Raw genomic sequence first — 14,057 nt, forward strand, 5'->3', positions numbered from 1 at the left:
GCTCTGGAAATCTCCTTGAGCTGCAGAGCATGGAACTGCCTCTCTTTCCTCTCCCCTGAGACATTTTAAGTTTACTAAATAAGGCACAATGAGGACTTTGCATATGCCAGGGTAAATCACAGCCTTTGTGTAACTTCTCCTGCATCTGTTGGAACAGTGTGCACACCAGGGTAAACTTTGGCTTTGACAAGGGTGTCTCCCTTGTGTTGGCAGTCCCTCACAGAATTTGTTTCTGCTGCAATGCATTACCTGGAAATCTCAGATCTCTGCTAAAGTTTGATTTCCAAACATCTCTTGTGTCTAATTCACTATACTGCAAGAAGGAATCTTATAAAAAAGGAAGCAGTATCCACTGATATAGTCCCACTGCCATTTTGAAACTCTCTTCTGTGCTTTCTGACCCACAGCAGGTGCCTCATTTCTCCCTTATGTCTTCATATCTCCAACCAAGAGGGCTGTCCTTCAAGACAACCTGCAAAGCTCACAAGAAGCCTTCCCTCTGTCTCTGGAGTCAGCTTAACCTTGGTCCTCCATGGTCCAAAATATCTTTATTTAATGAGTCTTTCATCCTACCCCAGGCAATGTAATATCTTGAAGAAACCTCCAGGAAAACATTTCTTGCATAGCTCCCCTGGAGCTTTCCTGCACAAAGGCAGAAAAGGAAAGACAAACTTCCACATTCATTTGAAATCTTAGTTTGAAGCCACTGAAACAGCATTTGTTGCCTATGTTGTACTGGTTTTTCTCTGTTCTTATATACCAAGTACAACTCTATATGGTGTGGAATCTCTTTGGCCAGTGTGAGTCAGCTGAGAAGCTGAAGAGTCTTTGATTTAGAGTAAATGCTACTCACAACTAAAAATCAGTGTGTTATTAACATTATTAACCTCCTAAATCCAAGCCACGGCACTGTATCATCTAGTAGGAAGAAAATTAACTCTATCCCAGCTAAAACCAAGACAAGGCTTTACATCACCACAGGATCTTTTCCTTTCCCCTCCTCCTCTGGTTTGCAGCCAGTTGACTTGGATAAATTCACTATTATCAACTTTTGGATCAAGAGCTACAACATGTCTTGCCATCAAGTTCCACAGAGAAAGCCAAAAGAAACATTCATCACACAGACTTGCAATCAACAGCCTTTAGCATACACCCTCTGCCATGAACCTCTGATCAGGCAGTCAAGATTATACCCTTCTCAGATTGTTTGCTCTGGGCCTGCTGAGGTGGCTCCTCTCTTGTGGACTCCTCCAAGAGAGCCAGACACCAGCCTGCTGATATCTTCATGATTTATATAAGTGCATTCAAATCAATACAAATCAATTCAGGTAACACAAACCTGTGTAAAGTTCATGTGACATTTCAAAATTTAAAAAAAATCAAGAAACAGCTACTCAAGAACTGAACTCTGGGGAAACCTTGATTTCACTTTTTCTTCCCTTGTATTTTTCTCTGCTTTCTCTTCTGATCTATGTGGTTTCAAAACTCTTTCTCATTTCATGGAAACATTCTCACCCTTGACTCCTGCCCTCCAGCTTCATGGTTTTTTCTGTTTTGCAGAGCCAGCATGGGCTGTGGGAGGCAGGTGCTCCCTCTGGCAGTCCAGAGGCCACTGTAATTTCAGTAGTGACTCAGCCCAAAGTGAACCCACAGGGCAGAGCTGGCAGTGACATCTTACATAGTCACAGCTCCATACAGCCACACTGGTTTTGAACTGTGCTCTCTATAGTGAGTGACTGCAAAGGGGAAAAGGGAGGTATGGCAGCCCCCAATTTTTATTGCTTCTCTGCTTCTAACATTTTTAATTTCTGAGGACCGTTCCTGTGCAGCTCCAGATTCAAGCACAGAACCCCATGCTTTCTTCACAGGAAAACTAACAACTACTCCCAGCTCCTGAATATTTTTCAAGAGCCTGAACATTGCTTTCCCAAAACAGATCGATCAGTGTTTCCACAGGGGAGGTAAATAATGGTCTACATTCATACTTTGACTACTACTTAAGGATACCAGGAACAAAAAGCACCCAAACTTTTCTAAAATTAAATGAAATCTAAAAGAAGCCTCTCATTCTGCCACCCACAGCTTCCTAAATCTGGCACACTAGCATAGAAAAAGTTCTCACAGCCACTTCCTTTGAATGGTTCATTAATACAAATTGTTATCTCCTACACAAACTATATGATTAACTGTACCCTGCATCTTCTCAGAAGACATGTGAATTGCTTGTTTGTGTTATAGAACAAACAAGTGTTATAGAAAGGGAGAGAAAGGTCTATGTTTGAGACTGTTGCCTTGGCTAAATCTTTATATATGCTGATTTTTTTTCCCACTTTAGTTAATTTGTTTGTTTTTTCAAAACCACTAACCCTATGGGGAAAGAAGTTTGTTGGCTGCCATTATATTATTTAGTGCAATGTCTACAGAGCACCCTACCATGGTGATAAATACAATGCTAGAGTAGCGACAGCAATCCTGTAATTGTAAGAGTCACCAGGGACAACTATAATAAGCAAATATATATACTAAAAACTGGAAGCACAGACTTCTGGATTACCTAAGCTGAACTTTTTCACCTTATAAGGACTTCAGAATATACCCCAGGAAGAATTTTGGGGTGTATTTGGATTTAACTTCTCTACACATTGCCCAGAAGTACTAAAGCGAGCCTACAAGAGCAATGGAGCAGGACATTTTACAAGGACATGTAGTGATAGGACAAGGGGTGATGACTTCTTACCCTGAAAGAGGGTGAATTTGGATTAGATATTAGTAAGAAATTCTTGACTCTGAGAGTGGTGAGGCACTGTAACAGGTTGTCAAAAGAAGTTGTGGATGCCCCATCCCTGGAAGTGTTCAAGGCCAGGTTGGGTGGGGCCCTGAGCAACCTTGTCTAGTGGAAGGTATCTCTGCCCATGGCAGAGGGGATGGAACTAAATGATCTTTGAGGTCACTTCCAAACCATTCTATGATTCTATGAAGTCAGCTACACTGCTAACAGCTGCTGGAAAACCCACATGATGCACGGCCAATTTTTTTAAACTGATCACTAAAAATCTTCTCTGCAATATTTCTTATTGCTTTCTTTGTCTCTCATCAGCAGTTCATGCAAGTTTCAAAGAACCTCAAGCCCCACTTGAGGCTTGCAGGTGAGCAGAAAACTTCAGGACCATGCTGCTCTACTTTGGGAAGAAGCTCTCAAGTTAAGAACATCTTCTGTTCTCTAAGTATTTTTCTCTGCCCACTGTTTTCAAGTTACTTTGGTAACTGAGTGTGAAATAATTAGTCCAGAAGTTTCATCAGGATGCAGAACTCACACCATAATTCTTAGGAATAAAAAAAAGAAAATAAATTATAAAAGACTGTCTCCAGTGTTACTTCTACCCAGTCAAGAGCAGGGAGTCAAAGTGTCTGCTTCTCTCCTGGAGGCTGAGATAATTGTATCGTGTGATCTTTATGGCATCTGCCAGCTGGGTGAAATAATAACCCCGAGCTTCTCCTTCTGTGATCTCACTGGCTCAGCCACCACGCAAGCTCTTGTTTTGACTCATGTGGAAGAGGGCTAGTCCCAGTCTCCATCCTCTGCACTGATCACAAAGCAAAGTGAAAACAACAAGCTCTGAACACATCATTCATGGAAGACTGCCAGTGTTTCCTTTCACTTGAGATTGCAGCGCTCGGAGTTAAGAAGTTTTATTGTTACCACGTCAACATGGGAATCCTTTGGTCTGTGAATTCATTCATCAACCCAGCATTTCCCCTCCTGGATTTATGTCCTTCAGCCAAGCCAGTCTTTTGAGCATTTCATAATGCTGCAATTATTGCTGTCTCTTAGCATCAAAGCAAGCACACAGTGAGAGAGCCTGCACAGGTAACCACAGGAATTGCTTGGCAGAGGCTGGAGAGCCAAGTTTGGTGAGCAGTGCTGAGTGACATTACCTCCTGGAGGGGCTTCAGCTGCCTTCCCTGAGTGTAGTAAACACACCTTTCCCTCTGGCAGAAAGGAGTCATCAGTAAATGTTACCTTCTCCAGCTGCTATTTGTGAGCCTAATACAAACTTTGAGGTAGCTTCATAACTTACACAGAGAACTTCACTGAGTTCTAGTGGACCTAGTTGCAGCAGGGAGGGCTGAGCCCAAAGAAGAGAAAAGCATTGCAGTTCAAATTTTTAAAGGTAGTTACATGATATTTCCATGACACTGAGAGCAGTAAAAGTAGTTTCAAAAACTACTGTGAAGCAAAGTGTCGATGATGTGTAAGGGAATTTCAGTTAAGTCACAGCTTGAGGTGAATTTCAAACATCCATAACACTCAGGATATGCGAATAGTGAAAGGACTCACAATAACCTGTAAAATCTGAGCCTGGGCCCCCATTCAATGTCAATGCTATTAAACTTAGCAATCTGCATTTTACTTTTTTTCCCAAGGGATTCGCCGCTTTAGTCTTCCAGAGCTGAGGGAGCAAAGAGCTGATTAAGTGCAGAGGGTACAGAGAGCACTTCAGATAAATTGTTGCTAATTGCCCAATGATCCATCAAATCAAAGTTTGTTTCAAAACACAAAGGCAGAGTGGTCCTTTCAAGTAGTGAGCCAACTGGTAAGGATACAAAGTATTTACCTTGGAGCTGAAACTATTTGGGAAGGATAAGCAAGTTATTTTTGTATATCCTTTAAGTATCTTCAAATATCCCTGTCATCTCCTGAGGCCCTTTGGAGAGCATGCCTATATGTGTCTGGATCAAAGGAATAATGGGGTATATGAGAAATAACACAGTCACTCAGGCAATAAGGTTATGCCATAGAACATGAGCTCCTCAGTAATGTTAGGAGACCTCTGCAGCATAAAGCATTACTCTTTTAACAAAGTGGTTGTATATTAAAAAATAGTCATAGGAACATCAAAACATGACCATAACATGAAATTTGTATAAAAGAATCTTAAAACAGTTTTTTTGAGAAAGAATCTCATTGAAAACCTACAGAAAATTTTGCTACCTTTGTGGAAGTATTTGCTCCTGATTTTCAGAGGTACTGCTTTCAAAAGAGTGGCAGTTTCACAGGTTTTCTACTGTGGATCATGTACAAGGAGCAAGAAGTAAGATGATTCCCCAACATTCCTCAAGAGTCCCAACAATGCTATGAGATGTTGGAGAACTGCATGTAGTTTTCCAGTGGAAGGAAGGCCAGACTCCCTGAAAGTCTTTTGTTTGAAACTCCTGCTGGAGCAGAGATCCTTTGCAAAAGGTCAGTCCCAGAGATATGCAGGCTGTTGCTGAGGAGGAAGGCCCCAGTCAAGGGTATGCAACAGGGAATGGGATGGAGCCATAGGTGGGGATGCACACAGTGCAGGAAGTACAAGGGCCAGGAAATACGATTTGACTCTGGTTTCAGGTATAAAGGCTCACGTCCTTTTTGAAGCACCCTGCTACTTTAAGCATATGCCTGAAGCCCTGAATAAAGGCCACCTGGGGCAACGATGCAGGCCCAGGTAATGGCAGTGACATGAAAAAGATATGCCTTGGAAAGGAGTCATTTTATCAGGAAATTGATAACAAAAAACAAACAATATCCATAAAATCTGAAGCTTCCAAAATATATTTTATGTCCCTGGGAAACAAACTTCTCATGAATGCTTAGAAAGTTCCAGGTATTTTCCCAGACCCACAGCAGCTGATTTCCATATGGTACACGAGCCAGACCGAAATAAAGCAGTCACATAACTTTCCTCTGGTTCTGAACAGATCAAAATTTATCTGGGTGCCTACTTTCCCATTTAGGCCTACCACATGCAGCTGGCTTCATTTGCAAACCCCACACATTTCTAGGGGTCAGATAAGGCTGACTCACAACATAAATCCAACTCTGACCATGTCAGTAACTTGAATCAAATGTATTTTTACTTAACAAGAGGCTTATGGTTACAGGCTGAAGGTTTCCAGGGCATGCAAGGGAAAGTAAGTGCTGGAAATTGTGAGCAACACACTTCTGGGCAAGAAGGGATGGAGATAGCCTAGGAAGCTTCTGTGTGTGTGTGGAGGTTACTTCTGCATCTGGAAAAAAGATTCTAGGGGAATCTTCAACATGTCAAAGATGACAGATTTCTTCTTTGCAGAGAGCCTGTCAAGCACCACCATTAAGAACAATTTTTTAAGAGGCTGCCAAGCACCTGTTTAAAGGTCAGTATTGTTACAATAGTCAAGGTTGCATTGGAGACACCAGTTTTAAGGGCTTGAAAGGCCTACAGTGTAGTTTTTATAGGAAGCACCAAATATTTTGGTGCCTGGAAGGAAATGAAGTTGGATTGAGCCAAGGAAAGTGTGTGGGAGCTTCATTGAAATTTCCAGCTCAGTGCTTTTCAAATCCTTCTTTTGTAAACTGTGGATGAAGTTTCTCTAATTGACAAAAGTGTTTGGAGAACAAGCTAGTGTTTATGAAATACTTTGAAAGTAGAATGGCTGGAGTATTATTTTATTGCATTAATCTTTTTACTTCTTGGGAATCACCCTACAACAAGACTTCAAACACTCTTAACAACTGTTTCTCTGTATTCATGAAGCTGTCCAAAATGAATGCACACATAAATTCAAGCTGGTCAAGAGAGATGAAAGGTTGTGGGCAGATCTTCATCTAGACCATTAAATGACCACTGTTTCAGGGAAAGCTATTTAGGCACCCATATTACTCTATGATTTTAATTCATGGCCCTGATTGTGTCTTTTGACAGCATTACAACATAGGCATACAAGGCAGTAAAACTGCCCTCTGAATATTCCTGGGAGCAGCATGCAGAAGCAGCATGAACAAATGAATTGAGAAAGAAAAATACTTAGTGACTACCCATACAAAATTTCCCCAGGTTCTCACTGGGGCATTTTCATTAGAGAGAAGACTCTTATGTCTGGGGTCTCCTGAGCTGGTCATCCACCCCCCAGGTTCAGCCAGATGCTGCACATCCATCAGAAGCAAATATGGGTTTTTTAGGAGCACAGAGGATGTCTAAAGAATGTGGATGTGTTGGGATGAAAACAAAGCTACAAATAGCTGATACCAAGAAAAAAAATCAATAATCTCTTGACAAAATAAAAACCCAGACCAGAGGAAATTCATTACAGCCTACTGTTGTCTGAGGGAAAGGATCAAAACTACTCATCTGGCTTAAAGGCCATTTAGCTAACGCTTCTTGAATTTTTCCTGCCAATGTACCTAAATAGAAGATTTTTTTTTTATCTCTCCCAGAAACATGGCTAATTAAAAATAGCTGTGGTACTATGAGATATCTCTAATTGGCCTTCTGTGAAAACCCTGTATTCTGCTGGTAATTGCAATTATTCTTCCATTGCTACCAACTTCACCTTCACATGATCAACCATTTATTTTCTGAGCTTTTAGGACCCTGGCTGAAAACACAGGAACTATTAATTTTCCATCCACCTCTTTCACAGTGTGGTACACAAGAAACTTCAACATATTCTTCAGTTTTCATAAGACATACTATTCTTTCAACTCAGACCAGACTTCCTCCAATAATGTATGCATTCAAGGCAAAATCCAGTTCCTTTTGGATGGCAGGATTCAAACACAAAATCATTATTTGCTTCTCTTTTTTTTCCCCTGCAGTTATGGCTTTCCCTACAAAGTGCTGTTAGATAAAACCCTTAAAGCTGTAATATGCAACACCACTCAAAATGTCCAGAATCAACATGTAGACCATCATCCCATGGTCTTAGATACAGGCTGGACCTTCAATTCATGTAAGAACAAAGAATTCACATGAATTTCATGGTAACAACAACTGCCATCCCTTTGCTTTTGAGGGCCTTCCTTTGAATCAGATTTTGCAGACAGATCCAAATTTGCAGACAGATCCAAATTTGGCATCAGTGCCAGCTCACAGACTTAATTAGACATAGCCTTATTTACTGTGCCTCATGGAGAAGAAAAAAGGCCTGGGACTGTGGACACTTGTAGGCAAAGTGTCAAACTTTTAAAATTAATTAGCCAGATAGATGTTCCTGAGAGCCTCAGAGTGGATGATTTTGGTAAAGACAGATTATGCAGAAAGGCATGTAAAACAATCTGAATTTCTATTCAGGAAAGAGTGACTAAAGTAGGGGAATAACAATGTTGCTTGGTCACACTGGATCTGGACATGCTTCAGGGGTAAAATAGCCAAAGTATATTAAGATCAATTAATTTAATATAATTAAAATTAAATTAATTAAATATAAAAAGTTATATTTATATTATAACTATAAAACTTCACTGAAAAATGAACTTTTGTGGAAGGGGAAAGTGACTGACAAATTTGGAACAGTATCATAGGACACTTGAAGTTAAAACAAACAGGGGAAAAACTAGGATAGCCAAAACAATTATGTTTACATCCTCAAATGCCCAATGTTTTTTGTATTTTTAAAATTGTCTGAATGTAATTTAAACAAGGAATTACATGAGTTTTGAAGAAATGTAAATGCCTTAACAAAACTTGGTTGCTGCCAAAATACTTTGCCAAAATGTTTTATTTTCTCAGTTCATTTTACCAAGAAAAAGGGAGATGAATTGCTTCTATTTGTGCTGTCAGCATATGAAAATAAGTAATTTGCAGTGTGTTCCAGAGCCACCAGTCAATGTCACATCTTGTGACTTGCCATGACTAGCCCACATAAGGTCTAGTGGATTCTGACTGGCTGCTGCAATGACACTGCTCGCTAGTTCCCACTGCTAACTCCCTGGACTCCCAAGGGAAAATGCAACTTTTCACCCATACATAAAGCCCTCCACTGTTGCAGCATTTCCCTCCTCAGCCTTAGACTTGCACTAACAGTGCTGCTGTATTCTGAACATGTGTCCATAGTGCCAGAAGATAAGGCTTTAATCACGCTGGTTTTAAACACTTCCAACTCTCATTCCTGAGCGTTCCTCCCATGCTTCATGAGTTCATTTTCATTCCCTTGCCAGCCATGCCTGCTGCAGTGGCACTGGAGCTGCTGGATGGAAAGGGATTCCTGGGGATTGTCACCTCTCCTCCAAAAGAGATGACATGCATTATCCTCTTTGTGACACACTTTTTCTCTTGCTGAACCACATCTTGAAGGTGAAAAAAGGAAATGCAGTGCCCAGGGCTGCTGGCTAGCACTGAGCAGAGAGGGTCCTTTGGTGGTGGTTTTGAATACACCACAGGGGCTGCTGGCAAAAAGCTCCTCTGTAAATCAGTGTTGGTCTGTGAGGGAACTGTGGGAGGCAAAGGGGAAAACAGATTTCCCCATCAGGGCATCCTCCTGTGAGAGCACCTGCAGAAGGTGCTCACCACCAACAAGCTTCCTAAAGCACCTTTTGCAGGCAATGAGCAGAGCCCTGCTGCCCACCACAGCTTCCAGGGAAACTCACTTTAGCAATCCATGGCTGCTGCGCGCCATCCACCAGCTGTCACAGCCTCACCCCAAAACGTGCATCTCCCAGCAGGCTGGGATGCTGGCACCTTCCTGCTGCTGAGCTTTTTTCACCTGTGCTGTGAAGATGTGCCCGCTTCCTCCCTCTCACCTTCCTCCTGGCTCAGTGCCAGGGCTCTGCCGGTGACATTGTGCACTGACCTGCCTGGCCCTCCTGCTGCTGCTTCACTCCCAGCCCTGCCTGTGCCTGTTGCAAATGAGCACAGTGAGGGAGAAATCACATGCCAGAGGAGCAGTCTAACTGCCTACACCTCCTTTTGCTGTAGCTTTTCCTACACTGCGCTCCTCCAGCACATTCTGGAGAGGCTGGAAGAAGGACAGGCATTGCAGCAGCCCTGGGAGCACACAACCCCTCTGCCCAGCACTGGCAGCCCAGTCTGTGCTTTGGCTTCCCTGCCTCCTGACTGGAGCTGAACACCTGGGTCACGCTGCAGAGGCTACAGCTGGGATTTTTCAGTCCTTTCAGCAAGAAGGCCATAATGCAACAAACAGCATCAATGTGCTTCTGTCAGTGGTTTTCTACATTTCCAGCCTACTGATGCAGAATTTTATTCTACATTTTTTAAACCAGCTTGCCACAAGGTGTGACTTTTCAGATCACTGTATTATGTCAGTAAAATGTCATTACTAACATTAAGTATGTACATTCCTTAAAAGAGGACACAATGGAGTGGGGTAACAGTACGAATCAAGTTTAAAAAACAACTCTGAAATCAACACATACTTGATTTTTTTTCCTCACTGGTGTACTTCCACCACTTTTACATTGTGATATGCTTCTTGCCAGGCCCTGACACTATAAATTTTAATTTTAAGTTTTAAATTTTATTCTTGTATTGTAGTAGCTGAAGGGACAGACATTGTCCTTGGCCCTGTCTCCTGAGCTATAGAAATGTGCTGGATTTCAGAGACTCTCATCAGCTCTGTGCTGAGTGGTCCTTAAGCCAAAGCCCCACTTTGACAGGGAAATATGTCGATGCAAACATGCTGCCTTAGCATCTCAAGATTTTCCAGCTAATCTCTCACGAGGTACCAGAACCACAGTCTCAAGAACCCATGGCTAAAGCATATTGGCTTGCGATGAGTGCCTGGTAGCTTCCTTTTCATTATCCCAGGAAATAGATAAATCCCTTGCTAGCTTTCTGCTTGCAGAGGTCACAGGAATTATGACACAGGTATAATTCCTATTCTTAAGAAGGAAAAAAAAGAAAATCCAGCCAAGCAAACCTGTGCTGGCAGAGAACTAAGAAATGTAAAGAAGATTAGACACTCCTTACAGTTTCTGTGCTTTCTGCAGATGCACAATCACCCTTTTGGATGATTTTTTTTTTTCACTTCTATAAGCTGTTTCCCTTGCTACAATTTACACACACCTGTATCTCCCACCTGACTTGCTGTTACCCATAAATATTAAGAGACTATTTCTACTAGTGCTATTTTGCATGCTGGCCAAGAAACCAAACCACTCCTGCCTCTGAGCATCACTCTGCAATCCTTCTCGTGGAGACACAGTATTTTCCAGGGCCTGGGACAAGATGCCGAAACACTGATGTCATTTGCCTGAACCACCAGGCTCTTCTTTTCCTGTTTCTCTTCACTTAAAAAACTCCTGAATCATTTCAGCTCCACCATGCGACAGCTTCCATAAATAATTGGAAGCAGAAAAGACCCAAGAGCAACAAAAACAGAACCTGAAAGTGCTGGAATGAGATCGGTTACCTTGGTGTTTTGTTGGTCCTTTTTTTAATTTTCCATAAGAGAATATGCTCTTTACAAAGGAAAAAAAGAAAAGTCATCTGCTTTATTTAGCAGGAGTTAGCAATGCATGCTTTCCTTCCTGCAGTGGGCCAAGCTTATGTCACCAGTTTCATACCTTCTTCAAAGCCTTATACTGAAGCTGGGCTGAGGAATAAAGTTCCTCTGATTGCTTCATGTTGGGCTATTGTAGGTATTCATTCAAATACCTCACGTGGAACAGAATAATCCCCATGCATCTTCCCATTAATACTTAGCAAATATTAATTAACTTCCAAACAATCCCAAATCCTGCAAAGTAGAAACTTTGTCTATTTTACCTCTATTTATAAAGAGGACAAAAAGAAAAGGGCAAGAATAGATTTTAATGCAAACATGGCCAAGAAGTTTGCATTAAAAACGTGTCAAATGAAAGGGCTGCATTTTCTTATGTGTCATATGATGTATATTCAACTGAAAAGGTTCATTGGATTGGGTGAACTACACATAAAGCTGTGTTATCTAAGCACCAGGGACAGGAAGAGGTATCATGGAGTTTTGACACGCTATAAAAAAGTGTGGGAATAATACTGCAAGGAGGCAAACAAGCAAGGAAAGAATTCAGGGCCAGATTTCTCACCAGCTACATAAGAGCTGCACTCCAAACCAAGAGTCATTCTGTCCTGTGAGAGAGGTTTAGCCTGCCTATTTCCCACTCGGCTGACCCTATCGACAGTGGATACAAGCACAGAAGTTGCTACATATTTGGGGCAAGCTGGGAGCTCTGAGCTGTTCCATGCCACGATCAACCTCCAATTTATTTAGAGCATGAAGGTTTTTTTGATGATGTTACTTGCAGAGCCAGTACCGGTTTCTTGGGGCACTGTGGATTCATCTGATCACTGGATCTTCTGGAGAATTCACCTCTGGATGTCTCACACAACCTCTTCTGAATCTCTCTTCTTTTACCAGTGTCTGTGTTGCCAAATTGGATTAGTAGATCCTTAGCACTTTAATGACATGTGCAAGAAAATAGTTCCAAGACTGGCAAGCCTGTATTTGTACAGCAGAATTGTCACAGTGGGAGCATGCTGTGCAAAGCAGCTCTGCATGTGGAGGGCTGTGCCTGAGGTGCAAATTTCCTTTTGAATACCTTCAAGTCACCCTGGAGATTGTTAACTCATCCATGATTGCAGCTGTGTTGCCCATTGCTACAGGTTCTGGAACAAAATGAGATCAATGTCAGACTATCTCTATTAAATGTTTGCTAGCAAAGAGCTCTCCTTGAAATGGTTAAAAGAAAGAAAGAAATGTATATCAAAATAATAAAGAAGCAAGAAAAAAAGGAGTAAAAATTCTCTATAACTTGGATTCATTCACCACTGAGGGCTGTTTTTCACTAATTTTCCCCCTGAGTGTTCTAAGGCATTGCTTTCCTTTCCAGCCCCCCCATAGCTCAGGGGATCTGTCATACAGGTCTCTAGTGCCTCGGCTGCTCATGGCTTGGTTATTACTAGTGAGTTAGACCACCTCCATTCTCTACAGAAAGGCACTATTCTTTTCTTCTTCTAAGTTAATTTTTCTGCCAAACTGTGGCACTGACACCCTCTGGGTGTGATTGAGCCAATTTTCTCATCCACTCCAATGAACCTTGACTCTGCTCTAGGAGATAATTTCTTCCCACAGCCTCTGGAAACATCAAGTGAAATTGGACTGTCACTCACTGTATCTCATTCTTCTGGCTTTTAGGGCAACCCAAGTCTCCAGTGTACTATATCTTTTTTATTTTCATTTCCTTCAGCCTGTGTCAACCTACTCTTTTAGCTCTGTTTCACTTCCAAAACAAAAAAAATAATGTGCCTTGGCCTAATATGAGGTTGGAAATTGACCAGTGTGGCTTAATCTGAGGGGAAAAAAGCCATCCCAGACTTCCCTTGTGTAGAAGCCTTCAGGTGTACAAAAGAGCTGATCTCATGAAGATGCCATTGCCTCTAGCAATTCTGCTTGTTGAAAATCTGGTAGGGAAATATTAGTATTAGAGCAGGTAGGAATATCTTTTCAAATATCCATGAATTCTCCACATTCTGAAGAAATCTGTTCTCCTTTACAACTGCACCTGCCACCTTGGGAAGAGCAGATTCTCTGCTCCTGCAAATCTAGCCCAAGCAATATGAAAAGTTTTGTGGGTTTCTCTCCCCCAAAAATCTTTGTGGGATGCAAGTCCTGCATCTGATTTCATTGGGATGACTGAGTTGGGCCACAGCCAAAGAAAAAACCTTCCCAGCTTGTTCTTGCTGCTTTTCTTGCCCTGGAGCAGGTATGAGCTGTGCTCAAAATGTATCAGGCCCATCTCTAGAAGTATTAGGGTATTTTCCCTAAGGCAAACATTCAAACCAGGAAATGTTGCAACCCATATGAAAAGAGAATTTAAAATTAGGAAGAGAAACTCCAGATGAAGAAGGAAGAAATCTGCTGGATGTCTATCTCACTGCCACTCCAAGACAACTTTTCAGCACAGTCCTGGCAGGAAGGCAGAACAAGCGGGCACCTACGAGGACGTTCAGTCCAGGCCACTGGTAATACACATGCCCACACCACCCTTTGCCATTCATCACCCCAGCAAGACCCATCTTAAAAGCAGTCATGAATCCCACTGTGGAGCTATTGTTCAAATGCCTAAAACCCATCTGGTAATTTCTAGCTTAAATTTATTCCTGGTCATTTGTATTCTAAGGCATCCATGGCTCCTTTTCTCCTCTCTGGTATTTACCCACCTGACACATTTCCAGACAGCAAACATATCCCATTTTTGCTTCTGTTTTGCAAGGTTAAACAAATAATTCCCTTCAAGTTCCTACTGTAAAACAGGATGCCTG

The 14,057-nt window shown here is 41.9% G+C and overlaps 1 long non-coding RNA gene across 1 annotated transcript in view; it reads right to left on the reverse strand.

Moving 5' to 3' along the window:
• Positions 1-10,036: 10,036 nt before the first annotated feature.
• Positions 10,037-14,057, reverse strand: part of LOC147655690 (uncharacterized) — a 28,849-nt gene continuing 24,828 nt past the window's right edge. Inside the window, exon 2 of the long non-coding RNA XR_015290146.1 lies at positions 10,037-12,401. This is a non-coding gene — a long non-coding RNA (uncharacterized LOC147655690). The remainder of the gene's footprint in view (positions 12,402-14,057) is intronic.

The sequence above is a fragment of the Cyanistes caeruleus genome, chromosome 1 (genome assembly GCF_971803275.1).
Source record: "Cyanistes caeruleus chromosome 1, bCyaCae1.hap1.1, whole genome shotgun sequence".
NCBI lineage: Eukaryota > Metazoa > Chordata > Aves > Passeriformes > Paridae > Cyanistes > Cyanistes caeruleus.